Source organism: Taudactylus pleione, unplaced genomic scaffold (genome assembly GCF_031769625.1).
Source record: "Taudactylus pleione unplaced genomic scaffold, aTauple2 ptg000198l, whole genome shotgun sequence".
Lineage (NCBI taxonomy): Eukaryota > Metazoa > Chordata > Amphibia > Anura > Myobatrachidae > Taudactylus > Taudactylus pleione.
Window position 1 is genome coordinate 6,051,495 of NW_028284600.1, and position 27,093 is coordinate 6,078,587.

Consider the following 27,093-nt stretch of genomic DNA (forward strand, 5'->3'; position numbering starts at 1 on the left):
CATAGCACTGAGGGCCTGATTCAGAGCCGGACGCTCTGACCAGAGCGCTCGCTCTGAATCAGGGCCCTCCTACATGAAAATGGAGCGGCCTTATGGACGCTCGCATAGCTGTGGGTCACTCCGCAAGCCCTGGAGTGATTTGGGCTCTATCAGAGCCAAAATCACTCCCACTGACATCACTAGTGATGTCAGTGGGGCCGGCTTCAGACGGTAGGCGTTCCCATGGAAACGCCTCCGTCTGGCAGCCATGCCCCCGGCACGCCCACCAAAGGGGGCATGCTGTCAATCAACATCGACAGCACGCCCCCTTTGGTGCGAGACCCGGAGCGACGGAGAGCCCGTCGCTATCCGGGTCTTGCGCATGCGCACGACGGAGCTCCCTCCGCCATGCGCATGCACAGTGGGGCAACATCGACCCGCTTGCGAGCGTCCTGCGCTCGCGAGCGGGTCTGAATGACCCCCTCAGATAGCAGATGCTGGCAGGAAGCATCTTTTTCCTACAGATGCCTCCTGCTGCATTACCATCTGTCAGCATCCCTGCTGCACCCAAAGACACAGCAGCTATGCTAACTGCGTCTATCTCTCATTCAGACCTGCTCGCTAGATGCATATGCAAATTTGGGAAGGCAGGCGATCGCACGGCAAGACATTAGCACGCCCACTCTGTCTTGGCGTGCGATCACTCTGTATATGCAGACGCCCACCAGCCTGTCTTAAGACGCCCACTTGCGCACATCATCTCTAGGAAGTGTATGCAACCATTGGTAACATCGAGTACCATCGGATGCGATCGCAGTGCTTGTGGCTGACCATACCCTACTGCAAGCACTGCGATGGTGACGTGACGTGTACTATGATGCTGTCCCTAAAATATGCACGCCTCTGAAACAGCGTTGAGACGCTTAGGCACGCCTGCATTCGCACCTCCACTCACCCGCTTTTAATGGTCAGCCCCTGTCACCACCCACAAATGGCTTCTCCTGTCACTCACTCTGCTGGACAGTCTATGTGAAGCGAACAAACGCTTCCTGATCCCTCGCACTGGTTCGCGCACACGCACTGCGATGCGTACGCATGCGCACAATGAGAAAATCAGCTGGCTATGAGTGAACACATCCTAGCGAGTGGGTCTGAATCAGGTCCTCAGTGTGTACACCCGCTCAATGGTTCCTGGCTGTCATTCATTGCATCATCCCATCTGCTGTCCAGCACGGAATGTCGCGGTAATGTTACATACAGCATGTAACAATACATGGTGCTGTTTTATGCCGGATCGTGTAGCATGTATGGCACGTCATGTAGGTCACTTCATCGCTAGGTCAAATTGTCATATAATGTGTACCCATCTTAAGAAGTATATTGTGTTTGTTACGGGATTTACATGTCATAGATCTGTACCTTTTTCACTATGGATATATTTTATGTGGCAATTCTTTATTTTGAGCTACCTGAGTTCTGGGTAGATTACATACTGTAGTTAGAGAAGCAAGGTCACCTGTCTCTTCTATGCACAATGCAGGATGCCAGAGGTCCCTGACCTGCCACCCGGTCAAGCTGTCTGTAATAATTTACTGACTCTGCTCTTTTGATGATTATCAGTGATTATTTATTACCAGTATTCATAGGAACAGAACTTTTTTACGCAGTCAGTACAAGGTCACACATCCATCTCATACCAAGAAGGTCACCTCTAGTCGGCCCAATACACCCTCTCTACTTTGGCTTGTAAAAATGTACAGTTCTTCACTTAGATTTGCTTATTTATCATGTGGCCAAGCAATCATAGAAAACTTGCTCATTACCTTGGAAGCCATATTTACAGTCATCTGTAAATTAGATATCGCCTTCTGCTAGTCTTATGCTGAAACGCTATCTTTATTATGGATTCTAGCAAAAAAGGTATGGAAGATAAAATAGGTCAGCAGGTCAGCTGGAGACCTAACTAGTTTTGTGTCTGCTATGGTACTTGCTATGGGAATGAATCTTTGGCAGTTTGAATACTGTGCATCCTGCAATTTCAGGTGGTTTAAGAATTAATGGGCCCATGTTTAAGTTTTTATGCAACTCTGAAGATGTTATCAGGGGTCAGATGTTGTCAGGGGTGCTGACTGGTCTGCGTCCCTTTACCTTCTGCAAAGAGAACGTGGGCTGTCAGAGTTCTGGGTGCAATTTGGGGTGGCATAGAGCTCCTTTTACTCATAGACTCTTGCATCTATTAGACCCCACTACAAGCCCCTAAATGGGTTGTTTTAGACATATCAACAGTCATGGCACCAGCACTCCTGTACCCTAGTGCTGGGACTTGTCATATGCATTGAGAAATATGGTTCTTACACCCGTCATTGAACTACAATGTTTGTTTGGTGATATGAAGGTGAGGTGAAGATCTGCAAAGCTGATTTAAGGATATGTCCTCAGTGGCAGACTAGGTTATGAAGAGCCCATTCGCCACATTTGGCCAAAGGGGGCATCAGTCATTACAGGGTGTGACTAACACTTAACTAGTTCAATTCAACTCCATTATACCCACAGGCACCAGTGTGTGGGTCTGCATTCAGATTTAAAGTGGAGTGAAGGAGGCAGTTAGGTGGGGCTGTAATGTAGAGTAGGGGCCCTCAGGCAGTGGAGCCATCTTGGATTTCTCCATTGAGACAGCCTGACAATGTAGCCTTATTCTGAGTTCCACGCAAATTGACCTTAAAAGCAGCCGCACTGCACGCTCGGATATAAATGTGGATATTCATGGCTTGGCATGTCGGCAATGATGACATGTCAACATAATTAGAATGTCGACAAAACGTCCCTGGTGGTCTAGTGGTGATTCACCTGGTAAGACCGGTTCTGGACGGCTCCAGCAGTGTCAATCGGTGATTTCCTGTGGATCCTGTGGTGCCCCTAGCAGTCAGTATATCCCTAACCCTCCCCCTAGTGCCTGACCCTAGCCTACCATCCTGTAGCCTAATTCTAACCCTCCCCCTAGGGCCTAACCTTAACCCTTCCTTCCTGTAGCCTAACCCTTATCCTCTGCTGCTGCAGCCTAACCCCAACTGTCCGCTCCCTGCAGAATGTCGACATTTCACATTTAACATTCTGTAGACATTGACATGTGTCAATGTCAACATTCCAACATGGTCAGTCATAACTGTCAACATTGTAAATGTCAACATTATTACTACATCTCGAAATAGGGGCACTACAGTGTGTTTAACACATTTGTGGTGCTGGGAGTATTTACACATTATACTTGTTAATAATAATGCCAGCATATTATATTGATAATTTTACTGGTAGCCCTGGGGCCCCAACAAACATTGGGTATCTATTTACTAAGCCTTGGATGGAGATAAAATGGACAGAGATAAAGTACCAACCAACCAGCTCCCAACTTTCATTTTTCAAACACAGCTTGTGACATGGCAGTTAGGAGCTCATTGGCTGGTACTTTATCTCTGTTCACTTTATCTCCATCCAAGGCTTAGTAAACAGACCTCATTAATCCTGCACTGGTAGGAGGGATGAGGAAGAAGGAGGTAGGGGGTTAGGGAGGAAAGGGTGGTGGTGGCCACTATAATGCCCGCCTACATATTGATGATAAAGAACATATGGGAGTCTATGTACTAAGCACTGGAGAGAGATAAAGAGGATGGTGATAAAGAATCAACCAATCAGCTCCTGTCAGTTTACAGGCTGTGTTTGAAAATGACAAGAGCTGATTGGTTGGTACTTTAACTCCGCTCTCTTTATCTCTCTTCAAAGCTTAGTACTATACATAGGCCCCTCAATCCCCATCCATTTTATCTCTCTCCAAGTACATAGACCCCTTAGAAAGGGGTTCTTAAGACAAGGGTCCGATGTCTATCTAGTTGAGAGACAATTACCAATCATCAGTGCCTTGAGCCTTTTAGATAGGGATCTTGTCTAAATTAGTATAAGAGGGTGAGGGGATTGGCTTTTGATAAAATAATCATGGAACCCAGACCTCTCTTTGTCATGAAATTATCATAGATATTTTTTGCCATGTGTTCCATAAACCAATATAGGACTTATGGGGAAGAATCATGTCGGGGGTCTTGCTATTTTCAGAACTTACAATAAAGTATTAGGCTGCTTCCAGGATATGGGAGACCAGTTTAGCAGAGTTTGTGTTTGTGCCTTGTAGCAGATTACAAAGGTCCAAGGGTTTTTAATTAGTGCAAATAGGTTCATATTTTCTTCCAGTTCTGCCAAATATGGTAGAATGTTCCTTTTGGGCCACATTCTCTCCCACAATTTGAAGCAGTGGAGGAAACTATGGGCCTGATTCAGACCCGCTTGCGAGCGCATTGCGCTCGCAAGCGGGTAGACGGCCGGGCAGTGCGCACGCGCGAGACCCGGAGCGAGTGAGAAATTCACTAACTCCGGGGCTCGCTACAAACGGGGCGGCTGTCAATGTTGATCGACAGCTCGCCCCATTTTGTAGGCAGGTCGGGGGGGTGGCTTGCCAAACTGAGGGCTTCCCGAAGGAATGCCTGCTGTTTGGGAGTGGCCCTACTGACATCACTCGTGATGTCAGTAGTGAGCTTCCTGCTCTATTAGAGCAGGAAGCTCACTGGGGCTTGTGGCAGACGAGACCCTACCACAAGGGTCTCGTCGCGACCATCGCAATCATCACCTGGCCACTCGCAAAAGCTGTGGGTGGTCACAGCTTAGTGAGCGGGCAGAAGGCCGGACAAAAAAAAAACTAAAAACGCCATTCAGACCTGCGAGCTGCCTCCGGTAGCGAGCGGGTCTGAATCTGGGCCTATAACTGCAAGCTTGTCAGAGGTGTATTTCCATCTGTAATATGTAATTTATAGGCATTCTTTTTTCTTAGAATTGGGGGGCAGAGGAAGGGGGTGGGGTATAGATCTGTCTTTATTTTATTGAGGTTTGCTCCACTTAAAAAATGTATAGTACCTCCTTGTTCCCCATCCCCTGCCATCATTAATCTATATTATTGCATTATTAAGAAGTCTTAGTATAAGTTTGCACCTTAGATTATTCTGCCTGTTCTGCTGAACTACCATATAGCAAATGATACATGCAAAGCCAACTGCCTTTCATATGTGACTGCCAACAGTAATAATAGTTTAGAAAGCAGTTAAATCTTGATGTTGTATTTGTAACACAGGATAGCTGAATTGTTCGCAGATGTGGACATTTCTCTCTATTACAGAGCCAGCTAACTGTCAAATTGTGGCATCTCCCAGTAATGTTCCTCACCAGCAAATTCCATACTCACTAACCCATATATTGCGATTCTATTGCCTCCAAGTGATTTGTACAGATAATTATCTTAGTTATGTGATGTTTAATCAACTGTTACTTTTCATATTCAGACATGTGAGATATTACATGAAGAAAGGTGATTACACCTGTTGAGACATGCTGATTTATCACCAGAGAACAAGTAACTTTTTCTGCTTCCCAGAGACACAAACTGCATTATTTATACTGTAGATTCTAGAGATCTACATCTTTTCACTAACTAATCCTTTGGAATTGGTATGAAATACCGCCGGCCATGGCGGTTTGATTCCCGTCAGCGGCAGCCCGACAGGAGCAGAGTGCGATGCAGCGGAAGCCCGACAGCGCTGGAAATCCCGATCGTGGATAGGTAAGTATCCACTAACCTAACCTAACCCCCCTAACCTTAACCCTCCTTAGGGGTGCCTAACCCTAACTTCCCCCCCAAGTGCCTAACCCTAATCCCCCCTCTAAGTGCCTAACCCTAACCACCCCCTTCCCCGCTGCCTAAACCTTAGTCCCCCGGGGGGGTGCCTAACCCTAAGTCCTCCCCAGGGGTGCCTAACCCTAACCCTCCCTCCCCCTAGCCTAACCCTAACCCTCACGGGGGGGTGCCTAACCCTAAGTCCCCCCCGGGAGCCATAAACCTAACCCTTCTCCCCCGCGGCTGTCCGCTCGCGGCGCCCGGCATCACTACGATCGTGATGCCGGGCAGCGGTCTCCCGGCGTCGGGGAAATGCAGGCGTCTACATCTAGACGGCCGGCATTTCACCCTTGCCGGGATAAGACAGTCGGGAAGCCGGCTGCCGGTATATAGGCAGTCGGCTTCCCGATTGCCTCCCAATCCTTTTTACACACAATATCCTGTCTCCTCATCACTGATTTGTTAGAATGTGACAGTGACATACAATATCCTGCCTCCTCATCATTGGTCAGGCATAATGTAATAGTGACACACAATATCTTGTCTCCTTGTCATTGGTCAGGCATAGGGACCAGTTGTGGCTACAGAGGTGGGGCTGCAACACAGTCCAAAATTCAAATAGGGGAGCCACACCAACTGCCCTTCCAGACATTACCAGCTGGGACTCACTGGCAGTTGGTGTGGCTCCCCTATTTGCATTTTGTATTGCGCTGCAGCCCCACCTCTGGAGCCGCCTCTGATAGGGACTGATGGAGTCACGTGGATCTCTCTTCACAGATGAAAATGGCAATGTTTTTGCATCCTGCGTATTCGCAGAAGTGGATTGATCTGTCTTTTCTTGAAATAGGGCGTTTCGGGGCATGAACTGGGTGGTGGCAAAACAATCGCAAGTAACTACCCTGACTTATGGGAGTGTCAAGGAGGTGTTGTGGGCACGTATGAATCAGCTCCGTGTGAGTTGTGCATACGGGGAAGGTAAGCCTGTCTCTGACGGAACTGGCTTCCGAGTGCACATGCAGGAGCCCCCGCATTAGTTGAATGCATTCGCACATTGGCGTAAAGTAGTAAATCAGCTTTCCACTGCTGCCTGCAACTGCTGCCACTTTGAGTCTCCTGGTCTTTAAAAGCAGTAAGAAGGTCCAGGGATCCTGTGTTCCTCCGACGCATTTAGATTTTATCGTAGTCATGGAGCAGGTCTAATGACTAAGATAAAATCGAAATGCGTGGGTGTAGCGCGGAACCTCTGGAGTGCTGTTTGTACACCCTGGGAGTAGACTCTTTAATCTAAAAGGGATTAAGGTATCTTTGCTCTAATAACATGAGATACATATTGGCAGATTGTATGACTGCACCACCTGAGAAACCTGTCCCGGTGTTGTGGATGATGAGCATAATTTATCCATAACTGTGGTAGGAAGATTACTATAGGAGAGTGTGGTCACTTACCACTATCTTCCAAAAGGGATCCAGTTTTCTTCCTAATATGTGAACCACATGGTGGATGATGAGCCCTATTTTATCCCAGTCCCTCTATCTAGTAGGAGGACTAATAGATAGAGGGATAAAATCGTGGTATACTATTCCCTGGAAAGGACATTATTGTTCTCCTTATAGTGTGAATCACGTGGTGCACATGATAAATATATCATACGTACTACCTATTACTAACATGTTTTGTGCAATATGAGGATACAATTTATCAGGCAGTGCACTATCTAAGGAACACATCTTAATTATATGCTATTAGTTTAGGATTACATTGCTCTTTAGAAAAAAGGCAAGATCTCTATTTTCATATTCTCCACCTTAGTTTTTAGTTTTCAGGAAGTATACGTGCGTCATCTTTGGAGCATCATCTGTGAGTGTCATGAAGCAGCGGTTCCTACTCATAGACTCCACCTCCATTGGTCCACACACGTTCATGTGCACTAGTTCCAATGTTACGTTAGCTCTGGATGCTGACTTTGTAAAGGGGCAAAGTGTTTTCTTACCCTTCATGCAGCTTTCACGCTCAGGTTTTTCTCGGTTGTTCACTGACATCCCCGTCACCACACTGCCCAGAAACCTCAGTGTGTCATCCCTGGGTGATCCAGTCTTCTATGCCACAGTTCTATGGACTGGTTGGAATCTGAGGTCATCATCGCACAACACTCCTCAGTATCTAGGATGTACAGTTGTTGGCACCGGGTTACTGTTGCAATTACAGTCCCACTTTTATTGTGCACAAAACACTGTCCCTTTGCGAATTGGACCTTCTATCCCTCCTTCTCCAGTACACTGCAGGCAATCAGACTGGTTCCTAAATCTGGCACAAATAGTACATCTTCTATGTCTGTGACAACTGTTTCTACCTAGATTCTCAAACATACAGTAATTGTTCTGACATTCGTGGCATTTATGATTTTATTGCCTATTCCCCTGACGTTTACAGGCTCACATGACTTTAGTGACTCAAATAAACTTTCATTACAGCTGAAGTGCCTCGTGGCTCCTAAGTCTATGTGCCAGCAATCTTTACGGGGACTGTCGGCTACATTCAATGGTGACTCATTCTTTTCCTGATGTTTGCATGATGAAATACCACTTGGTTCACTTGCTTTACTAGTAATAAAAAGAAACAGAGCCAGAGGAGCCACTGAGCTGAGTACAGAACAGCATCAGCGGCGCTCCTCCTCCGGCTCCTCCACGTCTGCACTCTGTCTCTGTGGTCTCTCTGGTCACGTCATGTATCATGTGACCGCCCGTAACCCTGTGCCTGCCCCTTCTGAGGAGCCTCCGACACTGCAACTTGGTCACCAGCGGCTGGCACTGACTACTGCGGGCTGTGGAGAGTGGCCGGGATGCGAGACAGGCTGCGAGACAGGCAGTACAATATAGTTAGTCTTTCTCAGTGTCTGGCAAGCCAAACCTGGATTAGGGTGGGGGGTGGGATGGTTGTTCCCTGGTGTTGGAGTTGGTGGGGGGGGCTGGTCTAGGACTTTGGGGTAGGCACGAGTCATTTACTTGCTCCAAGGAAAACGTCTAGAAAATAAAGCCCGTGGGAAATGCAAGAATATAAAACTTCCTGTGGAGAACTTGAAGCTGACTGGAGAAGATGCTGCTGAACGGCGTGCTCATTTCCCTTTCTATTCATTGTCTCTCTCCATCATCACAAGCTGCAGCTGGGTAGGAACCATTACAACTGTCTCATGTGGGGAATGTCACATGCAGTAGGATATGTGAAATAGCCATAATCTAGTAATCATGTAAACTTGTTTACAGTTCAAACAAGACAGACCTCATAGATGCACAAAGAAGCAAATGTCTGTTTAGCAGGCACAAATTAATTGCAGACCCTGTTAAAGTGCAAACATAATAATTATATGTTTTCTAACTGCTAAAAATAAATTTAAGAAAGTCCTGCAAAGTTATATTTTCTACAGATGTGTATGTTATTGTAACTGGCATGAAAAGACAGTCAGTTAGTGTACGGGTAATCAAGAGGTTATAGTAAAGTTAGCTTAATAAGAAGGCCTGATGTGTAAGGATACGAAGCTAGTCTCCACACAAAGATAACCAAACAAAAAATATTGCAGTGGTGCTTAGAACATCATATATAACACATAAAAATTAGTAAACTCAAAATGAATTTATTAAATGATAGATGATAATAGACAGTTAAACTATATGCTCCTGGGAGTATGAATCATAAAATCACATTACAAACATTGAAACTTTGGGGCAGATAGAATATTTGGACATAAAAAATATAAGTATGACTCTGATATTGAACAACGTCGGGCTACACCAGAGTGACTATTGAGACTGGCTCCCCGCATCCCCCTCTTACAGCCTGACGTTGGTTATCCACGTCAGCAGCTTAGCTTAGCTGCTGCTAACCATCTAAAATCGGGGCTAAAGAAGGGAGGACATCATTTAGTGAGTATCACAAGGAATTGCTGCTACTACTGTACTTATAGTGTGCCTCTTATGGATACTAGGATAGTCGAACTGTGACTTTGCTGGCTCCAAGCGCTGCTATTATACATTCTCCTTTATTCACATAAGGAGGTTTGATTTGCAAGCTAGTATCTAATGGTGCCCACTACCCACACACATACCGACTTGCTCCCAATCAGCCGATTTACACGATTTCCCCTGAACTCTCCCTGAACTCTCCCTGAACTCTCCCCAGGCAGTCGTGGTCACGATTTGGAGTTAAAAATGTCCAATCTGATTTAAGATCTATCGTGCAGCCAGTGCATTGTATGCCAGATTGGCTAATCTGCCCTACAGCACGCAGATCTGAAGATGCGATGTACGACGAGCGGGGACGAGAATCGGCATCATGATCAAGAGTAGAAACTCACGATTTGGCCATTTTTTACATGATCTGTCGTCACGATTCGTCGAAATCGGCCCAATTGGATGAAAAGTCAGTATGTGTGTGGGCCCCTTGAGTCTGGTCTGTGGTTTCATGTTGTGCTCAATATCAGAGTTTTTATTCAAGCAACATTGTATCGAGGATTAAGATTGACACATTTATATATTTTATGTCCAAACATTCTATCTGCCCCAAAGTTTCAATGTTTGTAATGTGATTGTATGATTCATACTCCTGGGAGCATATAGTATAACTGTCTATTATCATCTGTCATATAATGAATTCATTTGAGTTTACTAATTTTTATGTGTTCTTTATGATGCTCTAAGAACCACTGCAATAGTTTTTTGTTTACTAGAAAATCATACTTATGGTCACACATGTGCAGTAGCGCACAAGGTTGGAGGTTGCATCTCTAGCAGTCCAAGGTCCTAGCCCCAGACAGAGAACGTGCAGGGTGCTCTCTCCTGTCCTAGCCCCAGACAGAGAACGTGCAGGGTGCTCTCTCCTGTCCTAGCCCCAGAGAACGTGCAGGGTGCTCTCTCCTGTCCTAGCCCCAGACAGAGAACGTGCAGGGTGCTCTCTCCTGTCCTAGCCCCAGACAGAGAACGTGCAGGGTGCTCTCTCCTGTCCTAGCCCCAGACAGAGAACGTGCAGGGTGCTCTCTCCTGTCCTAGCCCCAGACAGAGAACGTGCAGGGTGCTCTCTCCTGTCCTAGCCCCAGAGAACGTGCAGGGTGCTCTCTCCTGTCCTAGCCCCAGAGAACGTGCAGGGTGCTCTCTCCTGTCCTAGCCCCAGAGAACGTGCAGGGTGCTCTCTCCTGTCCTAGCCCCAGACAGAGAACGTGCAGGGTGCTCTCTCCTGTCCTAGCCCCAGACAGAGAACGTGCAGGGTGCTCTCTCCTGTCCTAGCCCCAGACAGAGAACGTGCAGGGTGCTCTCTCCTGTCCTAGCCCCAGACAGAGAACGTGCAGGGTGCTCTCTCCTGTCCTAGCCCCAGAGAACGTGCAGGGTGCTCTCTCCTGTCCTAGCCCCAGACAGAGAACGTGCAGGGTGCTCTCTCCTGTCCTAGCCCCAGACAGAAAACGTGCAGGGTGCTCTCTCCTAACAGTATATTTTACAGAAAATAATGATTTTTAGATTTCTTCAGTAGAGACAGACCCCCTCTGTACTAAAGCACTCGTTGCAAAATGACCTTAAGCATTGTAATTCAACCAGAGCTCTCCCGGTATTCAATATCATTATCATGTAATCTAGTACTGCAGCTAGTGTCAATGACTGTGTGTTTCCATGTCACTGTCATGAGTTCATAAGTGTGAAATGTAATAGGTGATCGTGTATAGTAAGTCACAACGCTGTGCCTGTTTTTAGCTTTACACCAATGATAAATAGACATATTACCTTTCTCTTGTCTCTAAATATATTTGTAGTGTAAGATGAATGTATTGAGACAGGGGGTCTTTAGAGTACACAGTTGTCTGGGTAGACCTAGCAGTCTATTGCCGAGACCCCTATGTGTCTGTTTTTTTGTATAAAATACGCATTTCTGTGAACGTACACAATAAATGTGTAAGTGCAAGCATTGATGTGGGGGGGAGGGGGGTATCTCTAACTGGAACCGGTATGACATACCGCCGGACTCAAGCCCGGTGGATGTAATACCGACGTCGGAAGGCAGAAGAATGAAGATCCAGACAGGGTAAGTATTTAAGCTATCCCTAACCCTTTCACCCCCCTAACCCCAACCCTTCCGTAGGGGTGCCTAACCCTAACTTCCCCACTAGTGCCTAACCCTAACCTCCCCCCAGGGGTGCCAAAACCTAACCCCCCACCCTTCCCACACCCTGAACCTAACCCTCCTGGGGGGTGCCTAACTCTAACCTCCCCCCGGGGGTGCCTAACCCTAACCACCCCTTTCCCTTGCCTAACCTTAACCCTCCTGGGGGGTGCTTAACCCTAAGTCCCCCCGGGAACCCCTAAACCTAACCCTCCGCCCCCACCCACAGCTATCTGCTCCCCACACCCAGCTTACCTTCGTTCAGTATGCCGAGCGTCGGGATTACGGCATGGAGATAATGATAGGCGTCAGAATTTCTACACCTATCATTAGTCCCATGCCGGGATTTCACAGTCGCATACCCTCTAACTTACTACTCTCTACACATTGAGGTATATTTTTCCAAAAACATTTGGAATACACCTATTTTCAAGGGGTACCAGCAAATATTAAGCAGCACTTGTATGTACATATGGGGGACCAATTATCCTAAGGAACAATATATTCTAGCCTGTGGTGGGTGGAGAGGGCGCCTACGGCACTGCCTCCTTTTTAAAATTCTTCCTCTCATCTTTGTTAAAAATTGGAATTGTGAGGAATAGAAGAGATTGTTTGTTTGCAAAACCTTTTAAAAAGAGAGAAGTACAGGACACTTCTGTGATTTATTCTCTATTCCCAATTCCCACGTTCTGTGGGGTATAAAGTGTACATGCACGTTTAATAACCAGATCTGTCATTGTTATTATTATAAATAATAATAATAATAATAGTTATTTATAGTGTGATAGCTTATTCCCTTGCTCTTTGTAATTGGATATATACAGTAATACAACAAGACTGGGCAATAACAGAAAGTCAGAGAGGTAAGAGGACCCTGGTTACAAGCTTACAGTCTATAGGAAAATAGGAAATTGATACTTGAGGATAATGTTGATGACAGAACAAACATTGGGCCTGATTCACTACGGATCGCAATTCTGCTTATACGCACGTACCGCAGTTGCTAATATCAGCGATGCTATTTAAATGTTTGTATTCACAATGCGATCGCATCGTAACATAAACACGCTCACTTCCCCTTCCTCACATTTGTATACTAGGGGGACATAGCGAAACAATCGCTAACATCGGGTAACATCGGACCCATATACACTCTTGCACAAGCCCTGACCTCACTCAGAAATTGCTACCAGCCATGCACGCTATCAGTGCTATGGCTGCTTATGGCCACGCAGTGACTAATTGCACGGCCCTGCAACGGTGTTGAAACGCACTGGCACGCCTGCGTTCACCAGACCACCCCCCGTCACCACCCACAAACGGTACTTCCTATCAATCGCTCTGTCATAAGTCTGTGTAGTCTCTACGTATGCAGTTCTGACCACAGCGTCTGGCTCGCGCACGAACGCTGCGATGCATACGCATGTACAGTGCGAATTAATCCACCGATTGCGTGCGTATTAGCAACTGCGTTCCTTGCTGAATCAGGCCTACAGGTGTTAGAGGAACAGATCTGACAATTCTGTTCTCTCTCTTTCTATAGGGCCTATTTATCATCAATTTTTTACGGGATATCCACCCAAAAGCATTTTTCTTTTTTTAGGGGGAAAGGGGTGGAAGGACCTGCAAATAGTAAGTACCACCTGGAAGTATGTAGTGGGCATAGCAGCAGGATCTGTCATTCTGTACCACAAAAGCAGACCCCATACCACAAATGCAACATAGGAGCTTGGCCCTGGTAGCCTATGGGCTATGGACATACTTGCCGACAATCAGCTCCAGCCTTCCGGGAGGGAGCTGATTGTCGGCTAACAGCGGGGGGACGGTCATTGGGGGCGGAGCCGGGGGCGGGCCAGCCAGAAGGTGGTATATTGGGGGTGGCGCCGGGGGCGGAGCCGCACGATCGCGTCATCGTGGCTCCGCCCCTCTTCACAATGCCGTTATTTTCGGCAGTGTGAAGCAGGGGGCGGGGCCGCGATGACGCGATTCAGCGCAAATCGCGTCACCGGCTCCCCCGCTGCGGGGGTTTCTAAACTTTTCAGGGGGGATGACGGGAGGGTCGGAGGCTTCCGGGAGGCTTGCCTGCCTTTCCGGGGGGCCGGGAGCGGCACCCGAAAATCGGGAGGCTCCCGGCCAAATCGGGAGGGTAGGCAAGCCTGGCTATGGATCACATTAGTTACCGGGAGAGGGATCCAGAGGATCCTTCCCCAGCAATGGCCACTCGCACATGCATTGCATGTTCATATGTGTTGAAGTTAGAGATGTGCGCCGACACCCGTGTTTTGGTTTTGGATCTTTATCTCCGTGTATTGGCTCTGGATTTGGTTTTGCCAAAACTGCCCTTGCGTGTTTTTGGTCTGTATTACTTTTCTAAAAAATCATAAAATCAGCTGAAATCACATAATTTGGGCCTGTTTTTGTTCCTACAGTATTATAAACCTCAATAACATTTATTTCCAGTAATTTCCAGTCAATTTTGACCACCTCACAGCTCACAATATTGATTTCATCCAGTTTTGGCCAGAAGGTTGCATCGAGCTAGCTGGCTGACTAAGCTTAGTGACAGCAGTGGGCGCTCTCAAATATGTGGCAGTTCAGCTCCCAACATGGCACATCTAGGAAACAGAGTGACACTGCAATGCATTAAAAGTCTTTGGTTGTTGCTCCTACTCCTCTCTTCTAAACTGCTCAGCTCACACTGCAGGGATTCAAAGGGCTTTGTTGTAAGTGAACAAACTCACTGTGGTACAGCACACAGAACAGTACAAGTAACAACAGAACCAAATATATATTTTTAAACTTTATTTTATTCTTTTTTTTTTTCAACTGACACTGCTTGGAGTCACAGAGCTTATGCGAAGTTGGTGAAGTTGGTGAACGCAGCACCAGTCTGTGACAGGTCTGGGAGTGGCTGGACACAGCCACTGGATGGACAACACAGCACAGCCACTGAATGGAACAGTACAACAACACACATATGTTGTTTTTTTAATTATTAACTTTTTTCTAAAACTTTGTTCGCAAATGACACTGCTGGGTCACACCACTTATGTGATCACAGTGGGATACAGCCTGCAGCATCACAGTGCTTATATGGATACCATAGGCAAACACGCGCGGGGGGGGGGGGGGTTCCAGTTGGCTGGAAGCCCCCCTCCCTAGCCCACATCATGATGCCCACAAAATGAAATTGTTGCATACAAAAGTTGCATGATTTTAAGATGCCCTTAGTATCACAAATGAAATTATTAGCTCGACCTGTTGATCTTTTAAAATGTGTCAGTAATGAATATACTTGTGCACCAACTAGAAGATCTGGAAAACATGTACTGTTGGGGGTGCACTGATATAGACCATGTATAGGGTCAATTATTAATACTGTATAATAATACATTATCAAGCACATAAGGAGACCAATCTGTACATATATATCCAGGGCAGCGCAAGGTTCTTTTTCTGCCCCTCCAGATTCCCGAACTTGCCAAATGATCTGCAATGGAGCCTACATCTGAAATAAAAAACATTTAGCTCAGACAGAATGGCCCTACTTCCTCATAGAATGGCTTACTGTTATTGCTGGTCCTGTATATTTCAGAATTATTACATACCGTACACTACTGTAAACTGCACTTCGCATGCCGTATATTATAGCTGGTGTAGTGCTGATTATGCCCTCTTCATGGACTGACCACACTTGCTTTAAAATCAAGCATTTGGAAACCCCTCTCTAGAAATCCTGCATTTGCCACTGGATACACTGGGGTATGGCCTGCAGTGTCACAGTGCTTATATGGAATGGATACACTGGGGTACGGCTTCCATTGTCATAGTGCTTATACGGATACACTGGGGTATGGCCTGCAGCGTGACAGTGCTTATATGGATACACTGGGGTACGGCCTGCAGCGTCACAGTGCTTATATGGATACACTGGGGTACAGCCTGCAGCGTCACAGTGCTTATATGGATACACTGGTTTTGTTCTGCAGCGTGACAGTGCTTATATGGATACACTGGGGCAGGCTTGCCTACCCTCCCGATTTGGCCGGGAGCCTCCCGATTATCGGGTGCCGCTCCCGCCCCCCCGGGAAGGCAGGCAAGCCTCCCGCAAGCCGCCATCCCTCCCTACCCCCCGCACAGTTACTAGCACGACCCCCGCAGCGGGGGGCCCGGTGACGCGATTCGCGCTGAATCGCGTCATCATAGCCCCGCCCCCCGCTTTACAATGCCGTTGACTCCGGCATTGTGAAGAGGGGGCGGAGCTGGGGTACGGCTTCCATTGTCATAGTGCTTATACGGATACACTGGGGTATGGCCTGCAGCGTCACAGTGCTTATATGGATACACTGGGGTACAGCCTGCAGCATCACAGTGCTTATATGGATACACTTGGGTACAGCCTACAACATCATAGTGCTTATATGGATACACTTGGGTACAGCCTACAACATCACAGTGCTTATATGGATACACTGGGGTACGGCATGCAGCGTCACAGTGCTTATATGGATACACTGGGCTACGGCCTGCAGTGTGACAGTGCATATATGGATACCCTGGGGTACGGAAGCATACACTGGGTTATGGCCTGCAGCATCACAGTGCTTATATGGATACCCTGGGGTACGGAAGCATACACTGGGTTATGGCCTGCAGCATCACAGTGCTTATATGGATACACTGGAGTACATCACATACACTTTTTATCTCTTTTTTTTACTTATTATTTTTAAAAAATGTTTAACTTTTCTTGACTTTTTTTTACAGCCCCTGTATAGATAGCACATCCTAGGATGGACAACACAGCACACCCCTGGATGGACAGCACACCCCCTGAATGGACAGCACGGCCTTGGATGGACAGCACAGCACACCCCTGGATGGACAGCACACCTCTGGATGGACAGCACACCTCTGGATGCACAGCACACCCCTAGATGGACAGCACAGCACACCCCTGGATGGACAGCACAGCACACCCTTGGAGGATCAGCCCACCCCTGAATGGACAGCACACCTCTAGATGGACAGCACACCCCTGGATGGACAGCACAGCACACCCCTGGATGGACAGCACACCTCTGGACGGACAGCACACCTCTGGATGATCAGCATACACCTGCATGGATAGCACACCTCTGGATGGACAGCACACCTCTGGATGGACAGCACAGCACACCCCTGGATGGACAGCACAGCACACCTCTGGAAGGACAGCACACCTCTGGATGGACAGCACACCTCTGGATGATCAGCACACCCCTGGATGGATAGCACACCTCTGGACGGACAGCACACCTCTGGATGATCAGCACACCCCTGGATGGATAGCACACCTCTGGATGGACAGCACACCTCTGGATGGACAGCACAGCACACCTCTGGATGATCAGCACACCCCTGGATGATCAGCACACCCCTGGATGGACAGCATACCTCTGGATGATCAGCACACCCCTGGATGGATAGCACACCTCTGGATGGACAGCACAACTCTGGATGATCAGCACACCCCTGCATGGATAGCACACCTCTGGATGGACAGCACATCTCTGGATGGACAGCACAGCACACCCCTGGATGGACAGCACAGCACACCCCTGGATGGACAGCACACCTCTGGACGGACAGCACACCTCTGGATGATCAGCACACCCCTGGATGGATAGCACACCTCTGGATGGACAGCACACCTCTGGATGGACAGCACAGCACACCTCTGGATGATCAGCACACCCCTGGATGATCAGCACACCCCTGGATGGACAGCATACCTCTGGATGGACAGCACAGCACACCCCTGGATGGACAGCACACTCCTGGATGGACAGCACACCTAAGGATGGACAGCACACTCCTGGATGGACAGCACACCACTGGATGGACAGTACAGCACACCCCTGGATGGACAGCACAGCACACCCCTGGATGGACAGCACACCTCTGGGCGGACAGCACACCTCTGGATGATCAGCACACCCCTGGATGGATAGCACACCTCTGGATGGACAGCACACCTCTGGATGATCAGCACACCCCTGCATGGATAGCACACCTCTGGATGGACAGCACACCTCTGCATGGATAGCACACCTCTGGATGGACAGCACACCTCTGGATGGACAGCACAGCACACCCCTGGATGGACAGCACAGCACACCCCTGGATGGACAGCACAGCACACCTCTGGATCGACAGCACAGCACACCTCTGGATGGACAGCACACTCCTGGATGGACAGCACACTCCTGGATGGACAGCACACCCCTGGCTGGACAGCACACTGCTGCGTCATAGTGCTTATAAAGCTACACTGGGGTAGGGCCTCCATTGTCACAGTGCTTATACGGATACACCGGGATAAGGCCTGCAGCGCGACAGTGCTTATATGAATACACTGGGGTACGGAAGCATACACTGTGGTACGGCCTGCAGCGTGACAGTGCTTATATAGATAGATTGAGGTACGGAAGCATACACCGGCGAGACCCGGATAGCAATGTCAACCGTCGCTCCGGGTCTCGCACCAAAGGGGGCGTGTTGTCGATGTTGAGTGACAGCACGCCCCCTTTGGTGGGCGGGCCAGGGGGTGGCTGCCCAAACGGAGGCGTTCCCATGTGAACGCCTACCGTTTGGGGCTGGCCCCACTGACATCACAAGTGATGTCAGTGGAGAGATTCCGGCTCTATTAGAGCCGAAATCTCTCTGGGGCTTGCAGCAACGAGACCCTACCACAAGGGTCTCGTCGCAAGCCCGATGGTTGCGATGGTCTTGACCATCGCGACCATCTTCCTGGCTGCTCGCTATAGCTGTGGGTGGTCGCCCACAGCTATGCGAGCAGCCAGGAGGCCAGCCCAGATTCAGAGCGAGTGCTCTGTCAGAGCGTCTGGCTCTGAATCACGGCCTCTAATCCTACTCCAGGGCACACCCCTGGATGGACATCACACCCCTGGATGGACATCACACCCCTGGTTGGACAGTACAGTACACCCCTGGATGGACAGTGCAGCACACCCCTGGATGGACAGCACAGCACACCCCTGGATGGGCAGCACAGCATACCCCTGGATGGACAGCACACCCCTGGATGGATAGCACAGCACACCCCTGGATGGACAGCACACCATACCCCTGGATGGACAGCACACCCCTGGATGGATAGCACAGCACACCTCTGGATGGACAGCACACTCCTGGATGGACAGCACACCCCTGGATGGACAGCACAGCACACCTATGGATGGACAGCACACTCCTGGATGGACAGCACACCCCTGGATGGACAGCACAGCACAGCACACCCCTGGATGGACAGCACACCTCTGGGCGGACAGCACACCTCTGGATGATCAGCACACCCCTGGATGGATAGCACACCTCTGGATGGACAGCACACCTCTGGATGATCAGCACACCCCTACATGGATAGCACACCTCTGGATGGACAGCACACCTCTGGATGGACAGCACAGCAAACCCCTGGATGGACAGCATGGCACAGCCCTGGATCGACAGCACACCTCTGGACGGACAGCACACCTCTGGATGATCAGCACACCCCTGGATGGACAGCACACCCCTGCATGGATAGCACAGCACACCCCTGGATGGACAGCACATCCCACTCCTGGATGGACAGCACAGCACACCCCTGGATGGGCAGCACAGCACACCCCTGGATGGACAGCACATTCCACTCCTGGATGGACAGCACATATCACCCCTGCATGGACAGCACACCATACCCCTGGATTGACAGCACATATCACCCCTGCATGGACAGCACAGCACACCCCTGGATGGACAGCACAGCACACCCCTGGATGGACAGCACATTCCTGTATGGACAGCACAGCACACCCCTGGATGGACAGCACTTCCCATTCCTGGATGGACAGCACAGCACACCCCTGGATGGACAGCACAGCACACCCCTGGATGGGCAGCACAGCACACCCCTGGATGGACAGCACACCCCTGGATGGACAGCACAGCAAACCCCTGGATGGACATAACAGCACACCCCTGGATGGACAGCACACCCCTGGATGGACAGCACAGCACACCCCTGGATGGACAGCACACCCCTGGATGGACAGCACAGCACACCCCTGGATGGATAGCACAGCACACCCCTGGATGGATAGCACACCCCTGGATGGACAGCACACCCCTGGATGGACAGCACACCCCTGGATGGATAGCACAGCACACCCCTGGATGGACAGCACAGCACACCCCTGGATGGACAGCACAGCACACCCCTGGATGGACAGCACAGCATACCCCTGGATGGATAGCAGAGCACACCCCTGGATGGACAGCACACCCCTGGATGGACAGCACACCCCTGGATGGATAGCACAGCACACCCCTGGATGGATAGCACACCCCTGGATGGACAGCACACCCCTGGATGGATAGCACAGCACACCCCTGGATGGATAGCAGAGCACACCCCTGGATGGACAGCACACCCCTGGATGGACAGCACACCCCTGGATGGATAGCACAGCACACCCCTGGATGGATAGCACAGCACACCCCTGGATGGACAGCACACCATACCCCTGGATGGACAGCACAGCACACCCCTGGATGGACAGCACACCCCTGGATGGATAGCACAGCACACTCCTGGATGGACAGCACAGCACACCCTTGCATGGACAGCACAGCACACCCCTGCATGGACAGCACAGCACACCCCTGGATGGGTAGCACAGCACACCCCTGGATAGACAGCACAGCATACCCCTGGATGGACAGCACAGCACACCCCTGGATGGACAGCACACACCTGTATGGACAGCACAGCACACACAGCCCGCCCTCCCTGCACTGAGACTCAGCAGCGAATGGCACCGATCACTGCGGGGAGGGACTTATAAGCAATCCAAAACCAGCGAGAATACAACGCGGAATTGATAACGCTTTGCCTCGTTTTGGATTCCGAGTCACGTGTGAAAACCCAAGCCTGACTCAGATCCTGCTCAGATTCACTTAGTTCTCTGAGAACTGGACCCGCTCATCTCTAGTTCAAGTGGTCAGCAAATTTAATGGACATTTGTCTCTCTACTTAAATACCCTGTCAATGCACTCTTCCGATAGGGCACTATTTATATATGTATTGCAACCTCTCCAGGTTGTAGTATAAAGTATAGGTTTAGTGGCTTACACAAGGAGTAAAGATCCAAGATATTTATAGTATTATGTAACCCTATATACCTGTAGTGGATCAGATTTATTACTTGACTGCATCAATCCGATGACTGATCTTTTACCTATCCCAGCTGTGGTTACTACCCACATACTGCAGGGTTGTGCCCAGTGGCGGGCTGGGCCAGGGGGCAGGGTACCATGTGTCCCCCGGACCGCAGCGTCATGCGGGCCGCAGTGGAGACTGTGTCACCGGAGCCGGCAGCTGTGTGTTTGCTTTAGCAGCTGATGAGAGTCAGAAAGACTCTCATCGGCTGCTGCTCCCACTGCCAGAGCCGGACATCTTCCGGCTCCCGGACGCTCCCGGACATCTTCCGGCTCCCGGACGCGTCACTCCCATAATGCAAAGCGGCGGACGGAGGAGCTGATCTCGGCGGCGGGAGCAGGAGCGGGTGTCAGGTAAGTGGGCACTACAAGGTGGGGACTCCTGGGAGCTGTCACACGCCGCCCTGGAGACCCCAGAATCAGACCCCATCACCTACCTTTGCGGGTGCTGACCTGCGCTGTCTTCCGGCTCCCGCGCTGTGCGCTGCTTCCCTCTCTCTCTGGCCGGTCTTCGCTGTCCTCTGGAAGGTCCCACTGCTCTGATGCTCCCACGCTGGCTCCTGCTGGTCGCTGGTCCCCGCTGACTTCTTCTGAGAAGCGCTGTCCTCTGGTCCATGGGCGTGGCCATCTTGGATTGCCCATGTGACACGCTACCACCAATGAGGAGTCTTCTCCTTCTCTCTCAGCCTGTCAGCTCCCAGCGTCCACTATATAAGGTTCCCCAATGCTGACACAAGTTGCCAGTGCAACTAGTTTCCTAGTGAGCTTTCCCACTGTGCTCCAGTCACTCCACGTAGCTTCCCAGCTACCAACGTCTACCAACGGCTGTCCAGCCGCTCCACGTAGCTTCCCAGCTACCAACGTCTACCCACGGCTATCCAGCCACTCCACGTAGCCTCCCAGCTACCAACGTCTACCCACGGCTATCCAGCCGCTCCACGTAGCCACCCAGCTACCAACGTCTACCCACGGCTATCCAGCCGCTCCACGTAGCCACCCAGCTACCAACGTCTACCCACGGCTATCCAGCCGCTCCACGTAGCCACCCAGCTACCAACGTCTACCCACGGCTATCCAGCCGCTCCACGTAGCCACCCAGCTACCAACGTCTACCCACGGCTATCCAGCCGCTCCACGTAGCCACCCAGCTACCAACATCTACCCACGGCTATCCAGCTGCTCCACGTAGCCACCCAGCTACCGTCTACCCACGGCTATACAGCCGCTCCACGTAGCCACCCAGCTACCAACGGCTATCCAGCCGCTCCACGTAGCCACCCAGCTACCAACGTCTACCAATGGCTATCCAGCCGCTCCACGTAGCCACCCAGCTACCAACGTCTTCCCACGGCTATCCAGCCGCTCCACGTAGCCACCCAGCTACCAACGTCTTCCCACGGCTATCCAGCCACTCCACGTAGCCACCCAGCTACCAACGTCTACCCACGGCTATCCAGACGCTCCACGTAGCCACCCAGCTACCAACGTCTACCCACGGCTATCCAGCCGCTCCACGTAGTCACCCAGCTACCAACGTCTACCCACGGTTATCCAGCCGCTCCACGTAGCTTCTCAGCTCCTAACGTCCACACAAGGCTATCCAGTCTTTCCAAGTGGCTTCCAAGCTACCACACCACTTCTAGCAGTACTCAAATTCCCTATTAGTTCAGTGCTTCCTCTCATGCCGAGGAACTTTATTAAACCAAGTCTCCTCCTGCGGGCGTCTGCGCCAAGTGATACAGGGACAAGGCCCAGTCCGGGAACACAGTCTTTAAATCCCACGTTTGTGACAGTTTGCACTGGCCAGATGGACTCGGCAAGTGGTCAAGGATCTGGGCTAGATCCCTCGCAGGATGTACTATCTCGTCTGGAAAGACAGGAGACCTCTCAGGCCCAGTTGATCCAGTTCATCCAAGATATGTCGTCACGCTTGGACAACATTCAGTCCTTATTGGCTCATCCCACTGTCGCTGGCTACCAAGCTGCCTCTCCTCCTGTGGTGTCACCTGCTCCCCCGCTTCTACCTCCTGCTCGTCTTCAGCTTTCCCCTCTGAGCAAGTTCGATGGCAACCCCAAATTATGCAGGGTTTTTTTAAACCAATGCGAAATCCAGTTCGAGCTACAATCTGCCAATTTTCCTACAGCCAGAACGAGGGTGGCATATATCATCTCTCTGCTCTCTGGCCAAGCACTCGACTGGGTCTTGCCCCTTTGGGAGAAATCGGATCCTTTGCTCTCCAACTACCCTGAATTTATTTCCTCATTTCGCAAGATCTTTGACGAACCTGGAAGAACCACTTCCGCATCAGCTGACATTCTACGCCTCCGTCAGGGTAGCAGGACCGTCGGTCAATATGTAGTCCAGTTCCAAACTCTGGCCTCAGAACTCTATTGGAACGAGGACGTTCACATCGCTGCCTTCTGGAGTGGTCTTTCAGAAAGACTCAAAGACGACCTAGCTTCCCGTGACCTTCCAACCAATTTGGATGATTTAATTTCCCTTTGCAACAAGGTGGATCTTGGTCACAGGGAGCGTGCCTTGGAAAGAGGCAAACTTGACTGCGGAAGGCCACATCCAGCTTCCCGTTTATCCTCTCCTCCTATGGGCGAAGAACCCATGCAGGTCAACCGCTCTCGTCTATCGGCTGAGGAACGACAGAAAAGGCAGAGACAGAACCTCTGTATGTACTGCGGATCTCCTCAACACTTAGTTAGATCCTGTCCCATCCGTCCATTTCGTCCGGGAAACGCCTCCTCCTAACTTATGACAGAGAGGTTAAGTTAGGAGTTGCCATTGAATCACATAGGAAGTCTGATTCCACCATCCAGGCTCACTTAAAGCTTCCCCGAGGTTCCAAAGCTGTATTAGCTCTTCTGGATTCTGGAGCAGCAGAGAACTTTGTCACTACGGACTTTGCCCAGAAACATCAAATCCCCATAGAAGCGTTGCCTCGGGTCATCACTTTAACCGCCATCGATGGTAGTCGCATTACTAGTGGAACCATCACCCATCGTACAGCACCACTTAGACTTACCATTGGGGTGCTCCATACCGAACAACTGTCCTTCCTAGTGATTCCCAAAGCCTCTCATTCTTTAGTTCTTGGACTACCCTGGCTACAGAGACATTCACCACATATTGATTGGACCACCATGCAAATAACCTCTTGGGGTTCCAATTGCTTCAAAGGCTGCCTTCAGCGGGTAGTACCTGTCCGATCTTCTGTCATACAGGATTCTACTGACCTGCCCAAAGCTTATGGTGGGTTTTTGGATGTCTTCAGCAAACAGAGTGCAGATCTATTACCTCCCCATCGTGATTGGGACTGCCCCATAGATCTGATTCCCGGGAAGAATCCTCGTAGAGGCCGAACCTACCCTCTATCTCTCCCTGAGACTCAAGCTATGTCGGAGTACATTAAAGAGAACTTAAGTAAAGGCTTCATTCGACCCTCCACGTCTCCAGCCGGGGCTGGATTTTTCTTCGTAAAAAAGAAAGACGGTGGGCTGCGCCCGTGTATTGACTACCGGGGTCTTAATGAGATAACTATTAAGAATCGCTACCCTCTTCCTCTCATAACAGAGTTTTCGATAGAGTCAAGGGAGCCACAGTTTTTACCAAACTCGACCTAAGAGGGGCCTATAATTTAATTCGTATCCGTCCAGGCAATGAATGGAAAACGGCCTTCAACACCAGGGATGGGCACTACGAATATCTTGTTATGCCCTTCGGCCTCTGTAATGCTCCAGCCGTCTTCCAGTTTTTCGTCAACAAAATCTTCTGGGATCTTTTGTACAAGAGTGTGGTCGTGTACTTGGACGACATTTTGATTTTTTCTCAAGACCTCCAAACTCATCAAGACCAGGTGAAGGAAGTCCTTCTGAGATTGCGGTCCAATCAACTTTTTTGCAAATTAGAGAAGTGTCTGTTTGAAGTCTCAAGTGTACCATTCCTGGGGTACATCATCTCCGGAACAGGCCTTCAAATGGATTCCTCAAAACTACAAGCCATTCTTGATTGGTCTCTTCCTTCTTCCTTAAAATCCATACAAAGGTTCTTAGGATTCGCCAACTATTATCGCAAGTTTGTGAAAGGTTTTTCAACACTGGTAGCTCCTATTACAGCTCTCACCCGTAAGGGTGCAGATCCAACTAAGTGGCCCGTCGAAGCTACCTCGGCATTTCAACTCCTTAAGCAAGCCTTCATCTCCGCTCCCATCTTAAAGCAACCGGATTCCACCCGGCCATTTATCCTGGAGGTGGACGCATCCTCTGAAGGTGTCAGTGCAGTGCTTTCCCAGCGGTTTGAAGATGAAAAACTTCATCCCTGTGGTTTCTTTTCACGGAAGTTTTTGCCTGCAGAAAAAAACTACACCATCGGGGATCAAGAGTTACTCGCCATGAAACTAGCCCTCGAAGAATGGCGATATCTTCTAGAAGGAGCCCATTACCCCATTACCATTTTCACAGACCACAAGAACCTGCTTTATCTTAAATCCGCAAATTGCCTGAACCCTCGTCAAGCCCGGTGGGCAATGTTTTTCTCCAGGTTTAACTTCAAACTCTCCTATCGCCCTGGCTCACAAAACCTCAAAGCAGACGCACTCTCCCGTTCCATGACAAGCGACCCTGATCTACCCATGGAACAGCCCCAACCAATCCTGAATCCAGCTTTCTTCGCCTCCACGAAATTATCTTCTATACCCCCGGTTGGGAAGACCTTCGTCGCTCCAGAACTCCGCAAGAAGTTGCTGCATTGGGCCCATGCTTCCCGGTTCTCTGGACACTTGGGTATGGATAAAACCCTTGAATTCATCCAGCGGTCCTATTGGTGGCCTTCGATGAAAAAGGACGCCAGGTCTTATGTATCATCATGCATCAAATGTGCTCAACACAAAATACCTCGGCGGGTTCCACACGGTCAACTCCAGCCTCTAGCAATTCCATCTAAGCCATGGACTCACCTCTCTATGGATTTCATCTCTGAGCTTCCTCCATCTCTGGGCCACAACACCATTTGGGTTATCGTGGATCGCTTTTCTAAAATGGCTCATTTTGTACCTCTTACTGGGCTCCTGTCTGCACCTCTACTCGCCCAGAGTTTTATAAAAGAGATCTTCAAGCTCCACGGCCTTCCTCAAGAGATCATCTCAGACAGGGGAGTACAGTTCGTAGCAAAGTTCTGGAGGTCACTCTGCTCAGCCTTTCAAATTAAACTAAAATTTTCTACTGCTTATCACCCCCAGACCAATGGTCAGACCGAAAGGGTCAATCAAGACCTGGAACAATTCCTGCGCACTTTTGTCTCCTCCTCCCAAGATGACTGGATTGACCTTCTTCCTTGGGCCGAATTTACTCACAATAATCATTATCACACGTCCACCAACTCAACTCCTTTTTTTACAGTTTTTGGTCATCATCCTCGAGTGCCAGATTTTCCTCTTCTTCCAACATTAGATGTGCCCGCGGCCAAGATGTCTCTTCAACGGTTCTCCAACATCTGGGAAAAGATTTGTTCCTCTCTGACTAAAACCTCAGCCCGGTACAAGAGATTTGCTGACCGCCAAAGACGAGCGGTTCCCAATTTCCAACCTGGGGATATGGTCTGGCTCTCTACCCGAAACCTAGGACTCCGAGTTCCCTCAATGAAATTTGCCCCGCGGTACATTGGTCCATTCCCAATCGTCAAAGTCTTGAATCCTGTGGCCTACAAGCTAAAACTTCCTCTTTTCTTCGCATTCCAAGTTCTTTCCATATTTCTCTTCTAAAACCACTGGTCTTAAACCGATTTCAGAAGGTCCTTCCCAAAGCTTCTAGTGTTCAAACACAAGGAGAGGAGTTCGAAGTTGACAGAATCTTAGATTCCCGTTGTCGATACAATCGTCTTCAATACCTCAATGACTGGAAAAATTATGGTCCGGAAGAACGAATCTGGATAAATGCCTCGATGTCCATGCGCCCCGTCTGGTCAAAGCGTTCCATATGAAATTTCCTCATAAAC